Source organism: Cricetulus griseus, chromosome 2, assembly GCF_003668045.3.
Source record: "Cricetulus griseus strain 17A/GY chromosome 2, alternate assembly CriGri-PICRH-1.0, whole genome shotgun sequence".
Lineage (NCBI taxonomy): Eukaryota > Metazoa > Chordata > Mammalia > Rodentia > Cricetidae > Cricetulus > Cricetulus griseus.
In genome coordinates, this window is record NC_048595.1 from 362,271,699 (window position 1) to 362,298,465 (window position 26,767).

Consider the following 26,767-nt stretch of genomic DNA (forward strand, 5'->3'; position numbering starts at 1 on the left):
GTAATATGCATTTAGTGGAACCCATACTTTGAGGCCACACCCTACAGTGTGCTGTGGGCCTGAGTGTGTTAAGGTATGTGAGGACTTTGATAAAGAAGACAGGTTCTCAAAGGTATCTTAAAACTTCCTGACACAGGCCTTTCAGCATGCCACCCTCAACCAGTTGTCACCATGTAGTTAACCATGAACTAGAAAAGCAGCTTGGGGCTTTTAACTGTTAAATGTGAACCAACGGCAGCAGCTTTGAACTGGCCACTAATAGGTAAGCAGGTAATGATGGTGTGGTTGTATTTTCCCTCATATCTAAACACATCTGAGTTTAGGGTCTACAGAAGAGCCTTTGATGAACTGCAAAATTAAAAGCCAACAGTTAATAGGACATTATGTTTCCTTGTTTGCCCAAAAGAAGAAGCATGGACTCTGCTCACATGGGACTGTGTTCACGCTCAGAGCCTGTTACCCCAACTCTACTTTTCCCCTCAATAAACAGCCACCAGGAACAAAACCCTAGAGAGTGGTTCTTTGTTCCTCTCCCTCTTTATCTCTCTTGGCATCTGTACTATGCCCTATCTTCTTGCAGTGCTCCTGTTTCATTGAAGCTGGGTTAACCTCCCTTCCTGCCTCTGCTTATCTTTGCTGGGGAGATGTCTTAACCGTAGGGAATTTTGCCAAAGGACTAAGGTTATTCTCTAACTCCCAGTAACAGGCAGTGTGTAAGTTAAGACATACCTGTAGTTTGTTAGAAGACAATTTGTGCCCCGGGAAGAGGATATTGGAGTACAGTTCAGAAAGGGAACTAGGTGTTTGGGAGGGGAGTGAACATTTAAATCAGACAATAGGGTAGGCATCACTGAGAGGGTGGCAGGTAGATAGAACCGAAGGAGGTTTATAATCTGTTGTCAGGACTGTCTCCATCCTTGACGAGGAGCTGCCGACAGCTGTCAAGCCCCACTTGCAGGTGGCTGCTTGGTGGCACCAGGGAGAAGTTGAAATCACTCAAGCTCCAAGCTCTCCTGGAATGAGATCATACAGCCGGTGCCATTAACGGGGCCTCAGTACTTCCTTTTGAAATGCTTTATCATTGGTGTGTGTGTGTGGGGAGAACCAACACTCCTACCCTGCTTGCCAAGTCTACCACACAGCCCTGATCTCAAAGGAATTCCAAGAAATTCACCTTCAAACCTGTCTTTCCTGGTTGTTCACACAAAGGTCATTCTGTAGCCCTTCAGTTACTTGTGATGATAAAGTTGAGACACATATTGAGACAACTGAGCTAGTCCATGGAGTTAAAAAAAAAAAAGCTTCAAAAATCTCAGCTACCCTTTGTCAACCCTCTTCCCATTTAAGAAACACCCTTTTTCTTACATTATTGTACTCTTCTGTAACAGGTTAATTTCTTGTACTGCTTAAATATTTAGATACATGGCCCTCTTTTTGCATTGACTTCGGTTCCAACAAATTGAGATTTAAATATTGGCACTGAGCTTGTGGCAGAACTCTGAGAATATGGTTTTCCCACTGCATCAATCATCTGCTAGCCTTTATCCCACAAAAGCTGGTCTTGCCAAGGCCACCAATGACCTTAGCATGATTCCCTGCAATGGGTCATTCTCTGTTTGGTTAACTTCACAGGAGCATCAGTGTTGCTGACTTCCACCTCTGCATAGACATGTTCATTCAGAACTCAGAGTTGTACATCCAGCTGTTTGCCCAAGGAGTACTTCCCACCATCACTTCCCTGGTGACGTGTGTGGTGTGTGTGTGTGTGTGTGTGTGTGTGTGTGTGTGTGTGTGTGTGGTGTGTGTGTGTGTGTGTGTGTGTGCTCGAGCACACTCGCGCACATGCTCCCTCGTGTGTGAAATATATTTCTCACACATGCAGAATTTCCTCAGTTTCATCTAAAAATATTAAGCATAAAAAGGAACTTTCACAAAGTACAGATAAAGTGATTTAATTTTTAGGTACCTTTAAAATAAAATTTAATTCAAAATACCAACAGCTATATAGATAACTAGATATTGTGTGAAGATACATACCCAATTTTAAAATATATGCTTCATATTGGAGTGGAGGAAATGCATCTCTCAATTGTTCCTGTGGTTCTCAGAGTAGATAGAGAATGAAACCCAGAAATGACAGCTGAAGCTTTTGGCAGCTCTTGCCAAAATTTAGCAAAGGGGTTGGTGACTAGCTGATGTCATCATCTCTCTTTTGAGAACATTCTGCTGCACTTAACCGATAGTTTAAGAAACACACACACACACACACACACACACACACACACACACACACACACACAGAATTTTGAGGTCAGCTCTCTAGCATGACTCTGTAAATTGATGGTTTAGATTGACTACTGCAGAGACATTATTCTAAAAATATCAAGAACTAACTGTAAAGTCAACTAGCTTGCACTCCGAATGCAAATATCACTTAAGGCCCTTGTATCTCTACACAGCCCCACTGCCTACACGGGGTAAAAAGTCAACTCTTATTTTTGATCAACCAGGCAGAAGAGCTTTCTGTCCAATGGAATAACTTAGGTATAACAAAGTGGGTCAAACCTCATGAAAGTGCTGTCTGCAAAAGTAAAACCATATGAGATACTAGCAATTCGATCTGGCTTAGCCTATTGTGTGTAATGCAATCAATGTGGGGGATGATGAAGTTGCCAGCCAGCAAAACAACTGTCAGTACCCCCCCCCATTGGCTCCTGTGCTTGGACACTTGGGAGCCAGCTGGTGACTATGGTTTGGAAGTTTCAGTAGGTGGAGCTTTGCCAGAGGAAGTGAATCTCTGGGGTGGGTCTTGATGTTATACAGCCTGGCCCTACTTCCTGTCAGGTCTCTGTTTCCTCACTGCAAGGTAACATAAGCAGTTGCTTCTGATTCCTGTTTTGTCAAGCAAGTGAAGCATTGGGGCAGTGGGCAGCGAAGGATACATTGAGATGAGAAGAGAAAGGGTATGTATGGCCAGGTAACCAAGGGCCAGTAGACCCACACGATACATGCAGCACCCAAGTGGGAGTTCATGGATGTCAGTAGTAGAAAAGTTTCTTCTTCCAGAGAGCTCCATTAGAGATGGGTAGGTAACAGAACTGATGGGCTAAGCAAACCTCTGGTATTGGTCTATTCAAAATCTCATTATCAGCTAAGGTTCCCCCACCCCGACTATTGTATAATGGTTTTAATGGCTGGGTTGAATCCTTGCATCAGTCTGTAGTGCCGAGACTGAGAAGGGCAATTGTAGACCTCGTGGGGGACACTGCTTACTGCTTTCCATGTGGAGATGACACACTTGGAGGGAAAACAGTAGTTAGCTGTGAACTTAGGATCATTTACCTTGGGCAGGAGTGGCTGAGTTCTTTACATACATCTAAGGGTAGGCACGGATATTTGAATGTGGTCCCTTACACCACAACAACCCTGGCTCTACTCTTCCTCCTCCCCCTTTCCTTCTGCTCTCTCTCTCTCTCTCTCTCTCTCTCTCTCTCTCTCTCTCTCATACACTTAGAGTTTTATATTATCAAGTGTAATGATGATTAACATTGATGGCCAACTTGATATGATCTAGAATCACTTGAAAGACAAGTCCATGGAGCACCTGGTAGTGATTATATAGACCAGGTAAACTGAGGTGGGGGTGAGAGGCACTGACCTATAGACTGGGGTCTCAGACTGCATGGAAAAGAGAAGATGAGCTGAGAGAGGCATTCACCCCTTTCTGTGTCCTGACTGTTGATGCAATGTGACCTGCTGCCTCAGGTTCCTACTGACATAAACCAAAAAATGTTTTTCTCCCTTAAATATGCTTTTATTGGGTTACACTATCAAAACAATGTGGAAAGTAACTAAAATAGCAAGCACTAAGGATAAAGACGGAACTGCTTGCATGCATGAGGCATCGATGAGGACAGTGGTGAGGGCCAAGGGAGGAGCATCTGGTGTCTGATCCAACTCTGCCCCTAGTTAGGTCTGCAAAGCAAGGAAGGACACGTGTTCTCTCCAACCTCGATGCCCTTGCAGGAGTGATGAAACTCAGGATCAGAAGTCTTGACAGTCCCTCCTAGTGCTCAAATCCCACCTTGACAAAGTAATATTAATTGCACAACTTCACAATTTTCTTTTTTCATCTTCAGTTCCATCTGCTTGCTGACCTCAAGAATATAACCCATTAACTTCGGAATGAACAAGCTTAGAAGTTAAGTTTCCCCTTTTGTTATAAAATAAAATTAAAATGCTGGGTGTGTTTTGTCAGTTTGTATTAGCTTCAGATGCAGGAAAGCCCCATCTGCGTGAGGGAAAGATAGTTTGCTATCTTTTCACTCTATGCCTATGCTCAGTCTTTCTGAAAATGAGTGGAAAGGGGAACACACATTTTGAAAGCAAATGACATTTTCCTCTGTCTAAATCAAAGTAGTTAAAAATATTTTAATTTCTCACCCATTTTTCTAAATAAAATGAACCATGGGTCACAGGTGCCCTAGGTCATTTTTGACACTAAGCTGTTTGTAGATGTGTTCAGCTAGCCTTATTGGAATCTTAACAAGTTGAAAATCCCCGTCTTCCTGTCCTAGTAATACCTTCTGTGAAATCCTGTAACTTGCGGTTCTCTTCCTCCCCAGTTTGTCAGGAATGACGTCTTATGGGCAAAGCCTTCTTTCATACAGTCATAGCTTTGCATATTAAATTCCACTTGAACAAGTCCCAAGACTATATGGAAAATTCAGATTTTCTTTAAATGCTAGAATGACAGGATTCCCATTAGGCAATGCCATTCTCTGAGTTATAGTTTGCTCAAAGCCTTCGTATTTTTGGCACATTTTGGAGTAGTTGGAAACAATCTAACATTGCAATATGGTCATTCATTTTATTTTCTTTCTTTAAGTAAATCCTGAGTGCCTCCCACATAGGAGTCACTGTATTGAGGCCTTCGAATACAGAGGAACCAAGTCCTGTTTCTATCTCCAGAACAGACGCCCTGCTTCCAAAAGCCAGGCATCACCTTGAGCCTCAGCATGTCCTAGAGACATGCTAAAGACAGATAATTAGGGGACTTGTCCATGACCTAATACATCAGAAGCAGGAGAAGTTGTCAGACACTAATCTGAATTTAATAAGCCCTTCCTGCATCTTTAAAGTCCACTTGAGTTTCAGAATCTTTGATGTAGAGTTGGGATCGACATACTGTGACCAGAGGCCAAATCTGTCATGTTTCAAAAAATAAATTATTATTAGAACACAATTTGTTTCCAGACTGTCTAGAGTTGCAACAGAAACTGTCTGACTCACAGAGCCTGAAATATTTACTTCCTGGCCCTTGATAGAAAACATTTGCCAGCCCTGATCTCAGGCAGAGGAGGTGGTGGTGAGGACCCGATCCTTGGTGCCAGCAGTGTGACTGACTGCTTTTCTCTACACCTCCCAGGGTCTAAGCTGGGAATTACATAAGCCTGTCTGTGTTTCAGTGGACTCATCTGTAAGGTGGTGACAGGTGTAAGGTCCCATCAATCAGTCAATGTGGGAGGTCAGCCTTGTAACCCTTTATATCATAGCCTGACCACTGGAGAATGCTCCATGCATGTTTGCTATTAATAAATGAAAGAAGCAATGCACTGGCACTTCACTGGCATAGCTATAATCCTCTGAAACTCATAATTGCATTGACCCATCCCCATCTCTGAGCAAATTCCACATTCTTTCTGTGAAACTTTTGAGGTCCTGTGAAGTAGAAGACAACTTCCCCCAAGTAGTGAGAGGAACAGTGCTCCATATGGTAGAACTTGGACGGCATCACTAGATTTTCCTTTACTGCCTAAGATCCTCATATAGGACTTCAGGGTATGCTAGAATGACAGGATTCCCTCTGGGCAGTTTCTGACAAAATAAACATTACTGTACCTTTTGTGCTGGCACTACCAGACAACCAGCTGGGAAGCTCGGATAGAGACTTGTGAGCAATGGTCAGAATGTATTAATGCTTGCAACTCGGTGGGAAATCCTTTCTTGGCCATACTCCTGACCCCTAGAGCTAGCTCTCTTTGGCTTCTGAGTGCAGTTGTAATCCTGGAATAGAGCCTCCTGCTGAGGCAGGAGGATTCAGTTTGAAGCTAGCCTGGAATCCAGATTTGCTTCTCTGCTGCTGTAACAAACACCAAGACAAAAACCAACTTAGAGAGGAAAGGGTTTATTTTGGCTCACACATCCGGGCACACTGTATCACTGAAGGGAGTCAGGGCAGGAACCACGGAGGCAAGCTGCTCACTGGCTTGCTTTTTATTCTTCTGTTCAACCAGCTTCCTTAGAGAACCAAGGACCTTCTGCTCAAGGTCTCCATGCCCACAATAGGCTAGGCCCCTTTCATCAGTTCACAACCAAGAAAATGCCACTAGCCAATTTGATAGAGGCAATTCATCAGCAAGGTTCCCTCTTCCCATATTTGTCAAGTTGACAACCAAGAATCACTGTTGCAACAAGCTCTTGTCTCAATTTAAAACAAACAAAACAAAATAAAAAGGTGAACTCTGATCCAAATAAAAAGAAAAAGTGTGTGTGTGTGAGAGGTGTGTGTGTGTAAGAGAAAAAAAAGGAGCAAGAGAGAGAAAGGGGGGATAATATGAATGTAGATATCCCCTAAAGAAATAAATTAAACATTTTCAGAGAATATTATTAATAAGCATAATGCTATAAGTCGATTGATAAAGTAAATATTTTCATGAGCCTCTGAACAAGGGATCAGGTATGAGAAGTCTCCTGGATTGTGTGAGATTCTTCCTAAGAAGCCTGTCTCAGCGCAGCCTGGGGGCCAAGAGGCACTCTGCAGGAAGTAGGAAACCCTGCAGGAGAACACTAGAGATGGACAAGAGGACAGCTAGGTACTGCCACCTTTGTCCTCTCGGGGCTGCCAGTACCATACAAGAGAGTTGACATTTAATTATTTTTTAATTATTTTTTAACTTTAGAGAATTTTAGGCATGGACAAATGCAATATGACCATATACCATAATTTCTTTCCTTTAACTTCCTGTCCATCCATCCCCAGCACCCCATACTAACTTCATGTCTTTTTCATTATTTATTGTTTATTTATCCTTCTGTTATTGAAATTAGATTTTTTTCATACAATATATTATGATTGAGTTTTCCCTTCCCAGTTGTAGAGAGGGAGGAGTGATAATATGATCAAAGGGGTCAAGACCATGTTGGGGAAACCCACAGAAACAGTTGTCCTGAGCAAGTGGGAGCTCACTGACTCCAGACTGATGTCTGGGGACCCTGCATAAGACCTAAGACCGAACTAGGCACCCTGAATGTGACCAAGAGTTGGGGGCTTGGTCAGTCTAGGGGCCACTGACAGTGGTACCCTTATTTAACCCTAGTGCATGAACTGGCTATTTAGAGCCTATTCCTAATGGAGGGATACCTTGTTTAGCCTTAATGGCGCGCGGGGGGGGGGGGGGTTGGTCCTGCCTCAAATGATGTGACAGACTTTGATTCCCCATGGGAGGCCTCACCCTCTTTGAGGAGTGAATGGGAAGGTAGGATGGTGAGATGGTTGGGAGGATGGGAAAACAGGAGGGAGAGGGAACTGGGATTGGTATGTAAAATAAGATTGTTTAAAAATTAAAAATTAAAAGTTTCTCCTCCCTCTACTCCTCCCAGGTCCTCTCCATCTTCCCTGCCATCTGGGTCAATCCCATTCTTGTCTCTCAATAGAAAATGGACACGCTTCAAATGGATACTAATAAAACAAAACACAATAGGATAAAACAAATTCTAGTGAATTGGAATAGGACTAGACAAACAAACAGAAGGAAAAGAGTTCAATAAAAGTCACAAAAACCAGATAGAGATACAGACACACACTCCTTTGTACATTCAGGAATCCCATAAAACCCCACAACAAGAAGCCATAATATAAATGAAAAACCTGTAAGGTAAAAATGAATGAATGAATAAATAAATAATAAATGTAAAAATAAAATAAAAAGCCTGAATAAGATAAGGAACCTCAAAAATGCTATTGTGTTTTTTTTTTTTTTTTTTTTTTTTTTTTTTTTTTTTTTTTTTTTTTTTTTTTTTTTTCTGTTGGGCATCTACTACTGGGTATGGGGCCTACTCTTAAAAGTAGTTTGTCCCCAGTGAGACTCCTTTGGATAAAATTAAATTTCCATTTGTGAATGGTTATTATCAAGGCAAGATTGCTTCTGGTTAGGGCTGGGGGATTATGTTCACATCTTTCAGCACCAGGACCCCATCTAGTGCAGACCTGTGCAAGTTATGGTTGTTTTTAAACAAGTGTGCTTGTCAAATTCTTCAGTCACAGGTCTTGGCCCCACCCCACGGAGACGGACTCAATGTGTGCAAGCACAGCTATGGCTTTTAAAGTTTGGAAAATGTCTCTAGATACTTCTAATCAGTCCAACTGGTTACAGTTTACTGCTATCTCTGCCAAGGAGGCACTGGAGATCAACATTTGATTCCATTGTCTGCTTGTTAAAGTTTACTATGCTGAGACTTGCAGATGCAGGTTGCTATAGCAGCAAGGATGTATGGTTTGGAGTAAGGACTGGATGCTTCTTTATTCCTTGGGTTCATGATTTACTTCATAGATGTCTTTTCCCTCCTTTTAATCAGACACTCAAAATTACAACATGATTTTTTATAGTTATTATATGCTGAACTTCAATGCCATAGTCACTCATTAAAGATTTTGAGATCTTAATGTCAGCACTGATCCTACATCTAAGATTTTCATCTTCTGTTCCAAGAACACTTTCTTATCTATCACTCTCAACAAACACCAACCTCTCCTTTATAACTCCCATGGCAGGGGAAGACCTTGGAAAACCAGGCTCCCATGACCATGGTTCCTGTATCGCAGCTAGTGTGCCACATTCCAGCCCATGGATGCCATCACCAGTTTTGTCTCTGGATGTTTAAAAGCTGGTCACATGACGTGGTGTTCCCAAAAGTACTTCTCACAAACTTCCTCAGTGTCCCTGCTCCCCTTGCCTGTTATCTGAGTAAATCATGGATTCTACCATCCCCCAACTTCCACCTGTACTGGAGATGCTTAAAGATGTTGGGCAGAACCCACCAGGTTGCTGATTGAGTGCATCTTAGGTTAAGAACATGGGTCTCTCTGGAGCTGTGGAGACTCTAGAACAGGCTCCTTAGGAAGTTAATTTTCCTGACGTGCATTGTGTTTACTCTATAGTTCCCTTTTTCCTTTCTAACATCCATATCTGCTCCCTGCTCCACACGAAAGGTCTGCTCATGCAATGTTAGGAAAACAGAAGTCCCCAGAGGATCAGGTCTCCCTGTGCATCCATAAAGATTCAATCCTGACCTTAGCTCTGGTCCACTTTCCCTTGGTAATTCTAGGAGGACCCTGCTCCCTCTAAACACAAATCCTATGGTCTCTTAGCTCAGCAAGGCCTTTGTCCTGGGATTACCTTGTTTTCCTACTACATTGATACTCTGACCCTGTCCATAGAAGCCTTCCAAGCAATGTGAAAACCTTCTCCCAGTGACCCACTTATAGAGCAGCCCTCTTTGCTCATGTCCCTCCAGCTGTTACAGACTATTTTTCTTCAGGACAAAACCATTTAATGAGCTTCCTGTACCAGCTCACTGTGCTTCCTTTCTTCCCGTTAACCCTCTTTATTGAATTAGGAAATCTTTTGAGGATTCAGAAAGGGCTGCTAATCTAATGAGCATCTACCAAAGCTGCCCTGTTTGATCTTAACATTTTCAATATCTGCACTATTTCTTATTTTTATATTAATGGAAAAACAAGATCACATCTAAAATTGGTGGCCTTTGTTTACCTCTCTACCATCTTCCCTCGCTTCAGAACTAGAAGTCATGAGTTTAGCATTTATCATGTTTGGGCCACTTAGCTATTGTGCATGCCTCCATAAATTATTCAAGGTAAGTTGTTTATGATTAGTGTTTAACTGATAAACTGACCGTAGTTTCCATATCTCCCTTGCCCAGCGGGTGTAATGGAATGTGCATTTTCAACATTACAAGAGACCCCCAAAATGCCCAAAAATCCAAGTGATTGTAACAACTCACACTTCCAGAATTCTTTTCGCCAATATCTGATGTTAGTTTATATTGCCAGACTTCTTAATTTCAGCCAGTCTGATATTAAATGCCCCCTTATTTTAGTTGGCTTTTGTGATTTGGGGAAGGGGTTTCATGATACTATTATGCCTATTAACCATTGAATGCTTGCTACACTTGTCCATTTTTGTATGGCTTAATTCTTTCCGAGAGGGTTGATTGGAGATTGGGAATATACACTGCCTGCCACCTTTGTTATTTGCTTTTAAGTTGTGTATCCTTGCTTGGAAGTTCTAAACTTTAATGTGGTTTGTTGCATTGATTTTTCTTTATGGCTAGTCTCTGTTTCTTCTTCTAAAAACTGCTTCCCTAGCCAGAGGTCATGTGGATAGCTGCTTATGAGTTTTCCTGAGTGTTTTTAATGTTTTGTTTTAATTTTTGCTTCAATCTACTTTGAAGCTATTTGAATGAATGACTTGCGGGAAGTGACTTGGTCAATTGCCTTAGATTCTGGTGTTGAGTCTCTTTTCTCCCCAGCAAGCTATATGACACCTCTGTTAAAGAGCCTACTTTGGCCATTTGTGGGACTCTCTACTATGCTGTTTTCTTTGTTGATCCCTGCACCAGTATTTCAGTGTCTTACCTTATTTAACTATTGAATAGCTTGTACCAACCTTAGTCATCTTCAATAGAAATTTCCCTCTTTATGGAATTGCACTCTTGTTTGACATTAAGATATCTCACATATGTCACAGGCCAATCTGAGGGAGACAGTTCCTCAACTGAGGTGTCCTCTTCCCAGGCAACTCTAGTTTTTGTCGATCTGACAAAACTTCCATGTCCCCTTCCCCACCACCACAGACACACCCATAGGTCAACTTTGTTATCCCCTCCCATCTCTTCTCAGTACAGTCAACTCAACAATCATGGTTAAGAGCAGTTACTAGGGGCCCCAGCCAGGATTTAAGCGTCCTTTTCACTATCATCCTGGCTCCTACTCATATCCAGTTACAGACTAAAACAGTGCCTGTAATTCGGCCTCTGCCTTAAGTTTTGAGCAGAATCAGGTAGGAAGTCACATCTGTGAGTTAACATCTGCATGATGGAACCTCACCCAGTGTTCATCTTGTTGTCTCCAACTGAATAGCAAGGCTCCATCCAGCTGCAACAAAGTTTTGTTTTTTGTTTTAAAAACAGGTGTTTTGCAATTCACATAAAATCAGTCCTGTGTCATCAAACTCGATGTTCCTCTTTGGGTTGAGGGGTGAGGCTGTTTGAGGAGCAATCACTGTTTTCAGTATTAGATGAGGTGTTGGTATTTGGAGTGAGAGAAACTGACATATGGAATTAAGGCATTAATAGCAGGAATGGAAAGAAAGGTCAGAAATGAATTTTGACAGAGAGCCACAAGATCCCAACAGCCTTTATTCCTCCTATTTGCTTGACAAGACATGCCCCCTTTGGATTAATTCTACAAATATCCCTTTTATTGAATTCAAGGTCCTTATGCTAAATTTAGCTGGTAAATATTGAAATAAACTGGGACACAGAAATTTGTGCTTCAAAATCTAAATATATTTTTAAAAATGTATTTCTGAAACTATTTATGTCCCCTGAAAATTCTGTTTCTCAGAGACAGAAAAATGTAGGAGATATTAGCTAATAAGTCAAAATATCTTTTTTAAATTAAGTAAGTACAGTCACTTTTTTGCTTATAAACACTCAAGACATACGAGTCTCAATGTCAGAAAATAACTCAAAGGAAACTAAAAGGATGCTTTATCTTCATGCCAGAGACCATCTGCCTTTCCTGTAGATAATCCAAAAAAATCATTTAAACTTAGCATTTTTCTTCTCCCCATACCATGCTTCTAAAAGACAACTGGAACTGCTTTGTGGGCACCAGCTTTATCTGAAGGATACTGGGTTGCCAGAAAAAATATCTAGAAATCTAGCTATGATTTCTATCATATGCACACACACACACACACACACACACACAAATATGAAACAAAATCTTGCAGATTTCCAGAATGCTTTGATTTCTGTAAATGTAGCAGAAGTAAATTGTGATGCCCTACTGAACGCTTGTAGTTTCTGGGAACATGTCAAGAAAAAAATAACTTGAAAATGACATTCACTGCCATTCAGAGAGCAAGCATGTCTTCCTAAGGGTGTTTGGGTACACCCTGAAGCTACTTCCTTCTCACTTAACCAGGCTGCTTCTTTGAACATAGCTATGAGGTGAAAGAATGCCATGCTTAGTGTGGGTTGAATTTGAGAGGTCACTGGTAAGAAGAATTCACTTGGGGTGGGTGATGGTAGGTCATTCTGTGTCAACTGTCAGGAATAACTGGGGACAAAGTTCATGGTCATATCTCTCTGATCAGTCCTGGGAAGCCAAGGTAGACCTTGGGTAGAGACTGTAGGGTGGGCCATGCTGAGAGCGCCCTCATACACCCTAGCAGTGTGGAACAGGTGGAACTTCACCTTAAGGGTCAGGAATAATCTGCTGTATCAGATCTGTTTATGCTCTGTGTGTGTGTGTGTGTGTGTGTGTGTGTGTGTGTGTGTGTGAGAGAGAGAGAGAGAGAGAGATAGAGAGAGAGAGAGAGAGAGGAGACAGAGACAGAGACAGAGAGACAGAGAGACAGAGAGACAGAGAGAGTGTGGTTGTGTGGCTGTGTGTGTATATAAGAGAGATAAAGAAAGAGAGACAGAGAGCACATGTATCTGTGTATGTATATAAGAGAGATAGAGAGAGACAGAGAGAGTGTAGTGTGTGTGTGTGTGTATCTGTGTGTGTGTGTGTGTATGAGAGAGACACACAGAGTGAGTGTGTATCTGTGTGTATGTGTGAGTTTGTGTGTATGAGTGTCTGTTGTCTATGAGTGTGAGTATATGTGCTTGTATGTGTATAAGAATGTGTATGTGTGTGTGTGATGACAACTTACAGACATGTACAATGCTCTTTTCAAACAAATCTAGTTTCCTTAACACCACTAAGGGAAGTGGGTACTCAAGGGGAGGGAGCTTTCTTGGGGCACAGGAACCCTAAAAGGACTTTGGTGAAGCTCAAGAGACTAGAGAAGGCTTTGAAAGTTCACTCAACCTTTCTATTTCAAAAGCCTTGGCCTGCGGCTGGAGAGATGGCTCAGAAGTTAAGAGCACTGACTGCTCTTCCAAAGGCCCTGAGTTCAATTCTCAGCAACCACATGGTGGCTCACAACCATGTGTAATAAGATCTGGTGCCTTCTTCTGATGTGCAAAAGCCTTGGCCTGTGAAAACCTGCATGGCTGGCCATCATGGGTAATTTGTAACTACAACTGTGGGTATTCAGAATCCTATGAAGTAAGTAACCCTGGAGCTGCTCTGAGCAATGCTACAGTGACGTCAAGCTTCATGTCTTTGAACCAGGGCTTAGCTGTGATAAAAGGGATGGGATTAGCTGGGCAATGTTGGCACGTGCCTTTAATTCTAGCACTTGTGGGGCAGACACAGGCAAATCTCTGAGTTCAAGGATAGTCTGATCTACAGAGTGAGTTCCCGGACAGCCTGGACTACACAGAGCAACCCTGCTAAACAAACAAACAAACATAAATAAATAAATAAATAAATAAAGGACCAGACAATCTTGGAAATTTGGAAACCAGTGTGAAAAATTGTCAAGTGGTAATTGCAACATCTACCTGGCTCATGAACAGGAAAACATAAAATGTCATGATTCCAGGACATTTTTTAAAAAGTAATTTAGTAGTTTTGTTACATTTCAAAGTCCACAGTTAGTGAGCTTCCTGGGAAAGCCAACTGTGGCCCACAGTTGTCTTCAAGTCTCCTAGGCCAGGCTCTCTTCAGCTCCTCCCTGCTCCATTCTTTGGCTGCAATCAGGCCCTGGGAGGGAATATAAAGATAACACAAAATCATTGCATTAGTTTGCAGTCATGTGCTGCCTCATATTTCTGAATGGAATCTGAGGTGAGTCAGGAAATGGATGGCGTTTTTTCAAGTCACATGGATCAGCGCCCCAGAATTCATCATTTTCACCAACAGTTGTGAACCACAGCTTTTGTCAGCTTGACCCTGTACACAAGGCTTATCTGCAGTAGTTGAGTGTGTTTATGCTTGAGATAGACAGGGATAGAAAGAGACACAGAGAGACAGAGAGACAGAGAGACAGACATAGAGACACACAGAGAGAGCAAGTGTGTGTATGCATGCTTGAGACACAGAGAAATAGAGAGACAGAGGGACAGAGAGAGGAAATGTGTGTGTGTGTGTGTGTGTGTGTGTGTGTGTGTGTGTGTGAGAGAGAGAGAGAGAGAGAGAGAGAGAGAGAGAGAGAGAGAGAGAGAGAGAGATTTTTTTCATCGTAAGGACAGCAAAACATCCTTGGTAAAATAGTGTTCATGTTCAGTTTTACAATCTGATGATTTGAATACTTTACCAAGAAAGGCTTTTGAAAAGTTAAACTAAGAAAAGTAAATATTTATATATACTTTAAAGCAGTTTGATTTCAGAGTGCCTGCTTGGGGCTGAGCCTCAGATATCTTATGTTTAACAGCTCCTTTCTCCTTTAGTGCTTGCGGCTGACATTCCTGGTGAGCTGGGTCAAGTTGCACAAGAAGACACCAGCTCAAAAAAGTTCACAAACTTCCTGCAAGTCAGTGACAAAAATTACCCTCGACTTAGAACTATTTCACATTTAACCAAGACCGCATTCTAAATGAGGATTTGGTTTCTGTTCTTTTTATTAGAGATTTCTAATTCATTATCAGTGATGGTGGATTTTTAACAACGGTACAGTGTGGCCTGTAAACAGCAAAATTGAGCCCATTTCCTGCTCCAATGAAACAAAAGTCACTTTATTTAGAGGGTGAGAGTCTATGTGATAATTCTCACGGTGCCCAAGGTTTAGGTCTCTAAGCTAGGAGGGAGTTTCTTTGCCTGCTTGTGAGTTTGTATATAGGGTCTCCCTAGGTCATCCCAAGCTGGCCTTAAATTCTCAATACTTCCGCCTCAGCACCAAAGTGCTGGGCACACAGGCATGATACACCTCACTTTTTTCATTCTTAATAAAAAACGTGTTAATTGTTTTTAAGAGTAGCATGGAGGGTTAAGGATAAGAATTAACTAAATACATTGGAGTCTTAATTTGTCTTTCTTCACCCTGTTAGGTTCCAGCTTCCAGACAAAGGCTATAGGGTTCAAGTGTTGGTAAGGCTGAGGTTCTTCAGCCAGACCTTGGCCCTTGGCGGGCTTCCTTCTCCCAAGAGCCTCTGAGGCTCTTGTGCCACGCAGGCAAGGCAAGGCAAGGGGAGTGTTGGGAATGGCGCCAGATCCCACCCACTTCTGAAGCAGCAGGGAGAAGCACAGGAAACCCATTAACTTTTCCCTTCAAATCCCAGAAACCAGGAGCTGCTAAGGAGAGATAGAAGCCAGCCAAACAACTGTGAGACATGCTTCCCTAAGGAGCCCCGAGTAGGGCCTCTGGAACCCTCCAGGCACATGGTTCCAGACACCATACACCCTGGGGTTGACATAGGCTCCCAGGGATGCTTTCACAATATCTACTCTTAATTGCTCATTTGAGGTGACAGAAAAGACAAATTTGTGGCAAATTGTGCTTCTATTGTCCTCCTCTTGAATCTCTGTGGTCCTGGAAGGTCACAGACCACAGAGCTCTTACCAAGGCTCCCTTTAGCACAATGGTGCCCTTACAGACTCTCTTAACTGCCCGCCCCCAGCACATTTGCAACCTGCCAATTACCAGGGTGGGAATGTGGCCCATGGTGACATCTTTAGGTTCCTCAGCTAAGAGAGTCACTGATGAGGTTCTTTAGTGCAAAACATCCTGAAGCCACCAACAAGGCCCAAGATGGGGGGAAAAACCTGTCAGCCCATTCTAATACCGAGGGAAGGGGTCACACGTGGCTACAGGGGCAGGGATGCAAGTTTTCTGGCTGTCTTTATCCTGTAACTTTCCCATTCAGCACCCACACATGTTGTTTAAAACTCCGAGTTGATCACTTCCTTAGAAGGAGAACTGAACAAGGCATCAATAAAACTGCTCTGCCAAGGCGATTTACATTTTGTTCCAGTATGAACTTTTTGTCGGGATGCTTACTCGGCAAGGCTCAAATATCCTTGCAGAAGTGCAAATTAGTTTGGCTGGCTCTGCCCATGAAGAGACCTCTCCTAATGCCATCAGGGCCACGTGGGGACCTCTTGCTCTGTCTCCCTGGATGTTCATTTGTCTGAGCTATCCCCTTCAAGTAAGCCTGAATTAGCTGAGAGCCTCCTGGGCCCAACTCGCTTGCAAGAATCGGGGCGAGCCTCTCGTCCCATCTCTACCCCCACCCCCCCGCCGCCTTGGGTCTTCTTAGGATGTCACGGAAGAACTGAACCTTAAACTCCTACCCTTTTCCCACCTGTGATCCGCCGAGGGGCGCGCACATACCTGGAGGCTAGGCCGGCCTAGTAGAAGCGCCACGTCTCTGGTTTGCGCCGAGCTGCCTCCAGCCCTTTATACAGCCCAGCCCGCGAAGTAGCCACGTCGGAGAGACTGGACAGGGGGCGGGTAGCCACAGAAGGTCTCTGCGAGGCGAGAAAGAGAGTCCCTAAAAAGTCACTACTTGGGTGAATTTGCACTCGGGAGGCACAAATGGGACTCGTGCGGTGGTGACAGCCCCCAGAGGAGTGTGTAGGGGTCTCGTCTCGGAAAGAGGCGGGCCCAGAGGAGGGGCCTGGGAAGGTCAGGGGCGGGTGGGGCGCTCAGTTTGCACCCGGGAGGGGCGGAGAAGGGGAGGTGCGGCGGCGGAGGCGGGGCGGGGGCGGGGCGAGGCGGCCCTGTGCTCCCCGCCCCGAGCTGCTCCGGGCCCGCGCACCCAGTGCCGCTCTACTCGCCGGGAAGGCGGCGCCGGTGGCGGCGGCTGCTCACGCTGTGCCCACTCCCGGGCGCTGCGCTCCCGTCGCGGGTGGGCTCTTCAACCCCTGACCGGTCGCGGCCCCTGCGGAGAGGTGACCTCTGCATCCCATCTTCTCACTGCGGGGGAGCCCCAGCACGTGCGACCCTTCTTTGGGGGTGTTCCCACGCGCGGCTATCAAGCAGAGGGCACCCAACTTTGCCACCTTGAGGGTCGCCCTCGCTTAGCGCGAGCCTGCTCGCTCAGCTGCACATACAACTGGACAGTCCGTACCCCAGGCGGCAGAGCTTGTCCCCAGCCTGGCTCACTGAGAGCGGAGGAAAGCTCTGGAGAAGTGGCGGAGAACAGTGGTGGCTGCTGCCTCGACTTCCCTCGCAGCGGCAGCAAGCTGAAGAGGACCCCTGGAGCCGCTTCGGGCCCCAGGCACTGGATGACTGGCAGGAGGAACGCTCCCCGCATCTGGTGAGCCCGCTCCCCGCCGCGTCCCTGGGTGTCGTGGCTGAGACCCTGCGCGGGTGAACTAGACCTGGGGCAGCATTGGTCTGTCTATGGGTGGTGCAGGTCTCGGTTCGGGTCACTCTGCAGGCACCTGGGTGGGGACAGCCTGGCAGCCGCGCGAGTAGGGATAGGATCACCGTCAGTGCGGAGGCGGTCTCAGTGGATCTAGTGCACAGGCTGGAAGTTTGTGTCCTAGCCTTTGCCCGCATCCAAGCGGGCATTGAAAAAAAGCAGTAGTGTTCGGGTGTGCGACCGGCTAGTGGGCGAGCCCGCACCTCGGCCAGCACCTCTCAGGTACGCGTGGAGGTCTGTGCGAGTACTCCGCGAGAAGCCAGGCTCGCGTGGTGGTGGGAGCTGCAGCCGGGTCTGGCAGTCCGAATCGCCTGCTTCCCAGCCCTGTGGACTCGGGGACGTTCTCCTGCTCTCGGTTACAGGGGCTTTGCGGTGTTGGCGAGAATCTGGGGATCGTGGGACTAGGGCTCAACTCCACCAAGCGGTTTTGTTGCGGTAGACTGATGCAGGGGTGGTGAGACCTGGGGACCCGCCAGCCGGGTGGGCTCTACTCACGCTGGCAGCTCCGCTGTACGCATTTCGTACCCCAACTCAGGGTCTGGGGCCAGGCGAAGATCTGGGCTTGGAGGAACTGTTGGGGGTGGGGATTGATCCTGCGATCGCCCCTGGCCCCGGCCTAGTGTGATTAGGTTCCAGTTTCCCTGGCTTTGGCGGGAAGCGCTTTCACCTCGTCTTTTTGTTGTTTGTACCTGGATGCGGTTGCCTGGAGTTGGGCTTTAACTTTCCTGCGCTCGCGGCATCCGGGAGATGCCCGGCAGGGGGCGCCAAGAGAGAGCTTTCGGTGAAGGCTAAAGCCTGTTGGTGTTTCTGTCCTGGGAGAGAAGGTAGGGATCCTAGGTAGTGCTAAAACACACATTTTGCAGTAATCTCGCCCCAAAAGGCAAAGGGCGGAGGAAGTTGTTCTGTTAACTATAGAGAGCTTTCAGCCTAGTTAGGAGAAGCGACAGAAAAGTTGGACGGGAGCCATCTAACAGGAAGACAAATTCCTACAAACTCCTCCGTCTATGCATCTGCCTACAAATTTCTTCTTAGACAACTGGACTTGACAAGAAGGCAATTGAAATTGCGTGAAAAATATATCAGAGTTCGGCTCCCGAGGAGCGCATTGGTTAAAACGATGGAATGTTAAAATTATTTCAGCTTATTTATTCATATTTATTTTTAAAATAGCCCTGTGTCCAGCTTATCTGGAAGGGCCCTGGCATAACGGCCAAGTTTGTGAAGAGCAGATGTATTATTAATTACGGAGTTAGTCTTTTAAAAGGAGACACAGAAAGACAAAACTAGACTTCAGTAGCAAAAGTTTTTTTTTTGTTTAAACACCCAGTTAGGATCGTTGAGTTAACTGCCGATTTTTCTTTTTCTTTTTCTTTTTCTTCCTTCCTTCCTTCCTTCCTTCCTTCCTTCCTTCCTTCCTTCCTTCCTTCCTTCCTTCCTTCCTTTCTTTTTTTTTTGAGAGAAGGAAAAACCCCTTCCTGGGAGGAAGCTGTTCACAGCTCCACTTAGGGCTTAAGTCTTAAGCAGACACTGTCTGTTGTAGATCACCAAAGCAACTTTTCTTTCCTGTGTTTACTCCAAAAGAAGTGTGCATTTCTTTCTGCCCACTCAAATTTCTTCTGCATGCTTGATTTCCATGAAAAAGCAGTTCTAAGTGTAATTGTTTGAAGCACAGATTTCCTTTCCCTTGAGTTTGTCTAATTTATTTTAGCACAGAGATACTGACATAATTCATTGGGTCATGTGGAAGATCCTAGAAGTAGGAAGTCTGGCCTCCATTTCACAGGGTAGTTTGAAGCCAGACTGCTTCAAAGATGAAGTTGTATTTCACCTGGGACATACCATTGAAACAGGATCAATGCGGCAGTGGTCTCAGTCGAAAAGCTTTGCCCAAAGTATGGCTGTCATTGTCTTTTTTTCTTTTTTCTTTTTTTTGGTGCCCAAATTTATGGTTATTTGACAAGATCAAAGATGAGAGAAAGTTATTCCCCTTTTTGAGTTCTCTAATGTTGCTCCGCATGCTCACTATTCCCTCACGTGTAAAAGTAAGTCACTCCATTACTCCTTTTTCTTTGCATGTTTTAGGATTGGCTTTCTGATTAACAACAGCTGAGAAACTATTTCAAAAGAGAATACCTCTGTGGCAGGACGGATTTCTGTTATATTTGGTCATGAACCCACCTGCCTTTTTATCTCACAGTCTTTCATTCACTCTGTCTCCGCATTTCCGTGGAATTGGCTGACCTGGAGTTCAAGCCAAGTGACAAGGAAGCACACAGTGGAACAATTCTACTTTGTGTTGCATTTTTATGTACATTTGAGAGTAAATCCCATTACTGCAGTGGGTAATTCAATTACAGATATATATGATAAATAACCAGCCAAGTGATATTATCAGCAGCCAGCACTATTGGAGAAATAATACTGTATTTGCTGAGATGTAAGATTTAAAAAAAAGTTGTAGGCAAGTGACAACCAAAATTGTACAAGGACAACTTGGTCATAGGCAGCAGAGTCCCTTTCATCTGGTTCACATTCATCCAGTGTCTGGCAATGATGCACAATACAGATATGGAAACAAAAACAGTCAAAGACAATAAGGAGAAGTCTACAAAGCAATTTCTTCAGCTTTGCCTGCATTCGCCAAATGGTTAGTGCCTCACTAAAACTTCTGTTCTGAATCATAGGGGAGATGAGCTTCATAAACTCCATCTAAACACAATTCCATACAAAGAAAATCTCTTTCTATAAAAATAGGCAGACAGACAGAGCTGGAGCTGCTTTGTATCAGAAGAGGGTCCCTAAAGCTGGTTGTGCCATGATAAATGCCTAGGGACATTTGCCATGAAGCATGGTGAAGCCAAATGGATTTTAGAAACACGACTGATATCTGAATTTATTTTAGAGAGGGAATATTTAAACTTTCTGTGCTGATTGTAATGCTAAGGAAGTTGTTACTAGTGGCACACCGCAAAAAACAAATAAGTAAATTGAGGAAAAATAGTTGCCTTAGATGTTAAACTTCTTTGGTTTAGCCAATGCTACAAACAATTCAGCCATCATTCATTCTGCTTGGCCTAAATGTGTCAGCGAAACAGGATTTGCTTTTAAACTGTCTTGTCATTTAAATCCTTACATGTTCTAGCCCTGTGCTTGACTTTAGGAGAATTCCCAGAGGTTCATGGTTTAGGGAAGAAACTTGCCTGGAAGTGGAGTGGGGGAAGCTTTTACCTTTAATTTGGGGTTTGCTGCCAACATTGCATGATCCTGAAATAACGGTTCACCTACTGTGATGGAGAGTGGTAGTGAGGAAATGCCTGGCTAGAGGGTCAGGCAATGGGTGTCATAGGTAGAGCAGGAATGGCGGCACCACTGTCCCCATGTGGCTCATAGATACAGGTAGCAGCTTTATGAGGTTCAGGAGAGTGGTTGAAACATCCAGGCAGATTTCGAGATGCCTAAGAGTCATAGTGGGTGAGAACCCCACATCCATTTTCGTTGTGTACAGCCCTTGAAGAGCTAATCTCCCCAAAACATGGTGACGGGAGATGGAGATGGGAGACCAGGCAGGGAAGACTCTTTGGCAGGAGGGGCTGTAGGGAGACACTGTAGCCCCGCCTCCGAGTGTGCCTGGCCACGCCCATGAGGGCGTGGTCAGGGAGGTGGAGGACGAAGGGGTTTGGATTCTTAAGGGACCAGGGACAGTGGAGAGCCCCTTTTCTCTGGCCTTCCTAGCTTGCTGCCTCTGGGCACGCTCTGGCTTGCGTTTGGCTGGTGTTTATCTGAATAAAGAAATCTTAGCCTTACAGACGGATCGTCTTTGCGCACACTATACCCGGCACGCTATAAGGGGCCTGGTAGGTGCTTATCAGAAAGGATGGTGCAAAACAAAATACTAGGCTGAGGTTATGATCTGGAGAAGTCCATGAGGACACAAGAAAGAGGCTCCCAGATCTTGAAGTCAATAGCAGAGCCATGTGAGCTTGCCCGACTGTTTGCCCACTTCAAGTCCTCCAACTGTCACACTCTTGCCCTGGCATTCAGAATGGGTCCAAAAGCCCGAGATCTCCAGGAAGGGTTGTGAGGGTGCAACTGTCTCTATGACCTCATGGCATGGCTCTAAGTCCTGTTCACTGTCACCACTGCCCCTTCAGACTCCAGTTCTGCTGTCTGCTTCTAGCAGCTTGGTCTCCCCATTCCTGAATTTCCTTGTGAGGCTTTCTGCCTTCAGGTCCGGCTGCCTTGAGGTCTTCACTCAAGCGTTCCCTCTTTGAAAGGAGTCTCCAAATACACAGTCTAAAATGCCCCCTCTTCCTTCTCCTCCATTTAGTCTTCTTATTTTACTTTTCCCTTTTATTGTGCTTAGCACTGCCCCACGTGTTGCGTATATTTCTTAATGTATTTCACCAATGCAGCGAGTAAACGAGACAGGTGGGATTGATTCATTTATATCTGTGTACTCCCATTCCTAGAATGGTATCTGGCACACATGGGGCACTCTGGCTGCAATGGATCAGTAAATAAATGGGCAAATTCCTTTATGAACTACAGCCTGAAGTAGAACATCAGCCGCATATGATCTTGGCTTACTAAGATAAACAGGTAACATGGATGATGAGAACTGTGTATTTTTCATAGGGAGAAACATAGTCTTGTACATTCAAATTGATTCATGACTACATTGTTACAATTCAGCTGTGTTTGAAAGCCGGGAGCCAGGGGGACCATGTACTCCATATATTCTAATATATGCTAATTATACATTAAGTAGGTATTTGGCAAATGAATTGATGACCTTGCTTGGCTTGGGATTAGCATAAAATACTTGGTGTGTATTAAAACATAAAAAATGAAACTCCAGGATGTTATTCGCTTATTTAAAAATCACTCCCTACCCACACAAAGTTCCAGGGAACAAATTGTATCCTCATTACATATTTTTCACACATTATGACTTCAGAGAATTTTAGAAATATGCCAGGCATTCTCATTTCATTCCTGTGAACAGGGCAATCAGCCTTGCCTTCTGTTTGGATGTATATATTTAACAAGCTGAAGCAGGTAAGCTGCTAAGCAAAACGTGTTGTGTCTGTGCAATGGGCTACTGCTCAACAATGACCCCACTGAGCTCTTGATGTTTGCTGTAGTATCTGTGGGCCTCAAGACTGGAGCTGGGTGAAAGAAGACCACACATTGTTTGATTCCGTTTATAGGAACTTCTAGAAGAGCCAAAACTGTAAAGATGGAAATTGAGTAAGTGGTTGCCTGGGGCTGGCAGTGAGAACTGGAAGTGAGAAGACAAATGGGCAGGCAGGCTCTTTCCCAGAGAATGGCAGTGCGCTGTGGAGGTGTTCACCCACGCGGGCATCTCCTCACGTTCACTGACATGAACACTTACAATGAGTCAGTTTTAAAGCATTCAACATGCCTCGGTGATATGTTTATAAATGGAAATCTGGGACATAATTTCTAAAGTTAGAGTGAATTAGACTGCTGGCAACCTAAACATAGGTCCTACTGAATTTACTTACTGGGGGTTTTATTCTGGGTTCCCATAAATTTTTATAGAGTTAGTGTCAAGGCTGCTGGGCCCTGAGATGTACCAAGTTCCTTTGATATGAAGAACTTCCTTCTGGAAGTCTGTGGCAGTGTGTTCTGTGGTAGGGGTGCACATATACTCAGGGTGTTTACACATGAGCCCATATAAGCATGTCAGTCAATCAACTAAACTTAGCCATCTAAGCTACTTCAGGAGACTCTTGGATCCAGTAGCTCCCAGGTTTATTATGGATCTTTGCTGGTGGTCCAGTTGTTTTGGGTTTGTGGAGAACAGAACCTGTTAGTGCTTCATCTGGGGTGTGTAACCCACAGGACAGAGCTTCTTCTCCAAGTGAGGTGTCAAGTTCACCACGGCTGCTTCTGCACTCACCTACAGTTGGCATTTGCCTCATTTGGTGGGTGAGGCAGGTAACTTTTTGTTGCTGTTGTTTTTTGACAGGGTCTTGTCATGTAGCCCAGTGGTGGGTAAATTCCAACACCCATATCTGAACCAGAATGTAAGATTTTATACTGTGTATCACTTTGCATTTTCCTTTACTCCACATACCCTTCCCCCCTCCTTCCTTTTTCTCTTGTTATAGGGTCCTGGAGGTGTTGCCCAGGCTATCTCAAACTCTTGAATCCAAGTGGGCCTTCCACTTCCATGTCCTCAGGTGAAGGGCTTCACGCCTGGCTGGAAGGCAAGTTTCAAAATGCTACAAACTGGGACACCTTTTATTTTTATGAGTCGTGGGGCCATTTCTAGCTCTTTCTATTCTGCTTTCTGCTTTGACACATTCTTTTTGGTTAAAGTGCAAAGCTGAGAATAGGATATGGGTAGAAATAAATGTGAACTGTCTACTGCCTGCAGATCCCTCCCTGCTCAATGGTTGATAGGAGGATATGGGTAGAAAGACATGTGAACTGCCTGCTGCCTGCAGTTTCTTTCCTTCTCAATGGTTGTCTTTTGAAGGAGGTGAGTGAGTTTAGCCCTCTTCTCTTGTTTATCATGACTTCCATCTGTCTACTGCCTTAAAATTCCCTTTGCCTCCTGCCATAGGCTGCCCGGCTCCCCTATAGGTACCATGCTCTCCCCACACCCATTGGGTCCCATAAGGTGACTTTTTGACATAGTGTTTGCTTTGGTGCAGGACATCTGTGCTCCAAGACACCCTGCCTGGCTTTTAGGATCTGGACAAGGCTGGACAGTGCTCTAGCTCACCGACGTCTTTCCCTGAGTAAGGAAGCATTTTTATTCAACTCTATGATGGGGCAGGGATGCACACTGCATTTCTTCAACACCTCATTTCTTCAGTCCCCGTGGTTGCAGGGAAATTGAGATGGGCTCTCCAAAATTCCACTGCAGTATTTTTATAGACCTCTTAGAGTATTGTTTCTCACTGATTTATTCTGAATCTGTCTCCTCTCACATAAATATGCCCAACTCAAGACAAATTATGAGTAGTATTTACAAAATGGCCATGCTTTCTATTACGAGCCCTGAATTCTTGCCTTGGCAAGTGATGAGGATATATTCATGAGACTGAATTATATTCCCTTCTTTCTGCCCATTTTGAACCAGTAGAATGATATTTATGTAGGCACCATCTTGGTCTAGTTTTGTTTCCTTTTATTTCGAATGATCTAATATTCTCTAGAATTTTAAGAGAGCCAGTTAGACATTTTGTTAAGTAGGCTGACTAATGATTGTATGATCAGAGAGATTTCCATGTTGTCAGGTCAGATTTTTAGTTATTGAGTAAGCAAACAAGGCGGGTTTCTCCCATTTTAAAACCTCTGGAGCAGTCATTGGCTTGTTTTGGTTCTGATAACTTGAACTAATCACAATCATGCATTGTGTGCCGTGTGATGTGGAGACATTGCTCTGGCTAGGGGGTAGCACTTTTACCTTGGAAGGATTTTACTTTTTTCCAGCCATTTACTTTTCTGGAGAGCATCTAAGATTTCACATCAAGTATTGATTTTTGGATACTAGATGTGTGGGATCCTAACTTTATTGTTGCATGTTGAAATATCAGAAAGGGCCCCGGATATCACTCCCTAGCTTGAAGGGTGAATGAGTTCATTCTCTTGTACCAGTAGACACCTCCTTCCCACTTTTTTCCTAAAGTTTGCGCTGGGGGTGCATCTCTGTTGGTAGACTGTTTTTCTAGCTTCTCCACCACTGGTGCTGCACAACCTGAGAGTGTGGTGGCATACACCTGTAATTCCACCACTTGAGATGTGGATGCAGAAGGGTCAGCAGTTTCTTGGCTGAATAGCAATTTGGAGGCCAGCTTGGGCTAAACCAGGTCCTGTCGCATCCTGACACATGAGCTCCCGCTCATGTGTCACCAAAGAAAATGTCTTAACTCTGAGCTAAGAATTAAAGGTAGACATTTGTTCAAAGTTTAATGTTTCCAAGCCCTACATAGAATATAGAATTGATGTTTTCCAGGGATTGAGCTTAGGTACCAGAGGTTGAGGACATACCCTCCTTATCAGTATGACGAGGTGGCCTTCAGTCTTTGTGTCTGTGTGCGAATGTGGGGAGTCAGATGTCAACATCAGGTGTTATTGGAGGCTCATCTCTAACTTCCCAGTGCTGCTCTTATATGTTCACACCACAAACCACTACCTCTGGCGTGTTCATAGGGACTCTGTGGATCGAGCTCTGGTCTGTAGCCTTGTGAAACAAGCACTTTGACTGTCTGAGGCTTCTCCTCTGCAGCCCTATTCAGTCTTTTATTAATTATGCTCCAGCTTCACCAGAAAGCATCTGTCTCAGCCATCTTCCCTTACCCAACTCTGCAGAATGGGGTTTGCTAGCTTTGCTGGCCCAGGTTTGTCAGGATCCAGGGACCTGGGAACTTTCATAGCTGGTGTGACAAGCTCTGGGGCTGCTTATGTCAACTCACCTTAAGTCCATTATGGTCATGACAGGAGTGCAGTGGCCATTCAGTCTCATTTGTGTACCACATGCTGGTGTTATGCTGCCTACATGGGGAAGAGGTATCTGTTTCCAGGATCACATTCCCTTTGCTTGCTGCAGAGCAATGGAAACCCTGTTCTTCAGCCCTGTTTGCTCCTGGAAGAGAGCTATGGGGCAGGGTTGTGCACACCTCTTTCCTCACTGTTTCCCCACCTCCAGCCAATCATTCCTCTTTTGCTCCAGATCATACCAGGTAGTGCTGGACTGGTGGTTGATGTCCTTCCCTACTGTTATGATAAAGCATGTGGGGGACGTTGGCGGATCCCATAGCAGGCAAGGGTGACAGAGGCAGAGGGACAAACACGCCAGGCAGACAGAGCTTAAGTGAGAAGTTTTATTAGAAAGGGGAGGGGATGAGGGAAAGAAAAGAGGTAAAGAGACAAAGAGACAGAGTGAGGACAGAAGAGAAGAGGGAGACAGGAAAAGTCCTGTCTGCCCCAGGGGAACAGCAGGAAAAAGAGTGTAAGTGGGCAGGGGCCTGTCTTTTAAAGGGATCCTTTGCCCCTGTTGCAGACTACATTAGTCATGGAACCCTGGGTTGATCAGGGTACTGCCTGAGTGCATTCTGCCAGGTGACACGGGCAGGCCAGCTTAATGCCTGAATTCTTACACCTTCCTACCCCCAATTTTGTCCTGGGCACAGCTAAAATCATTGTCTCCATAATGCTTTTT

At 44.6% G+C, this 26,767-nt stretch overlaps 1 non-coding gene across 1 annotated transcript; it reads right to left on the bottom strand.

The window, feature by feature from the left end:
* Nucleotides 1-14,049: 14,049 nt before the first annotated feature.
* Nucleotides 14,050-14,120, bottom strand: LOC113833961. Its single transcript, XR_003482163.1, has one exon. It is a non-coding gene; the product is annotated as a small nucleolar RNA SNORD123 (small nucleolar RNA).
* Nucleotides 14,121-26,767: the final 12,647 nt, after the last annotated feature.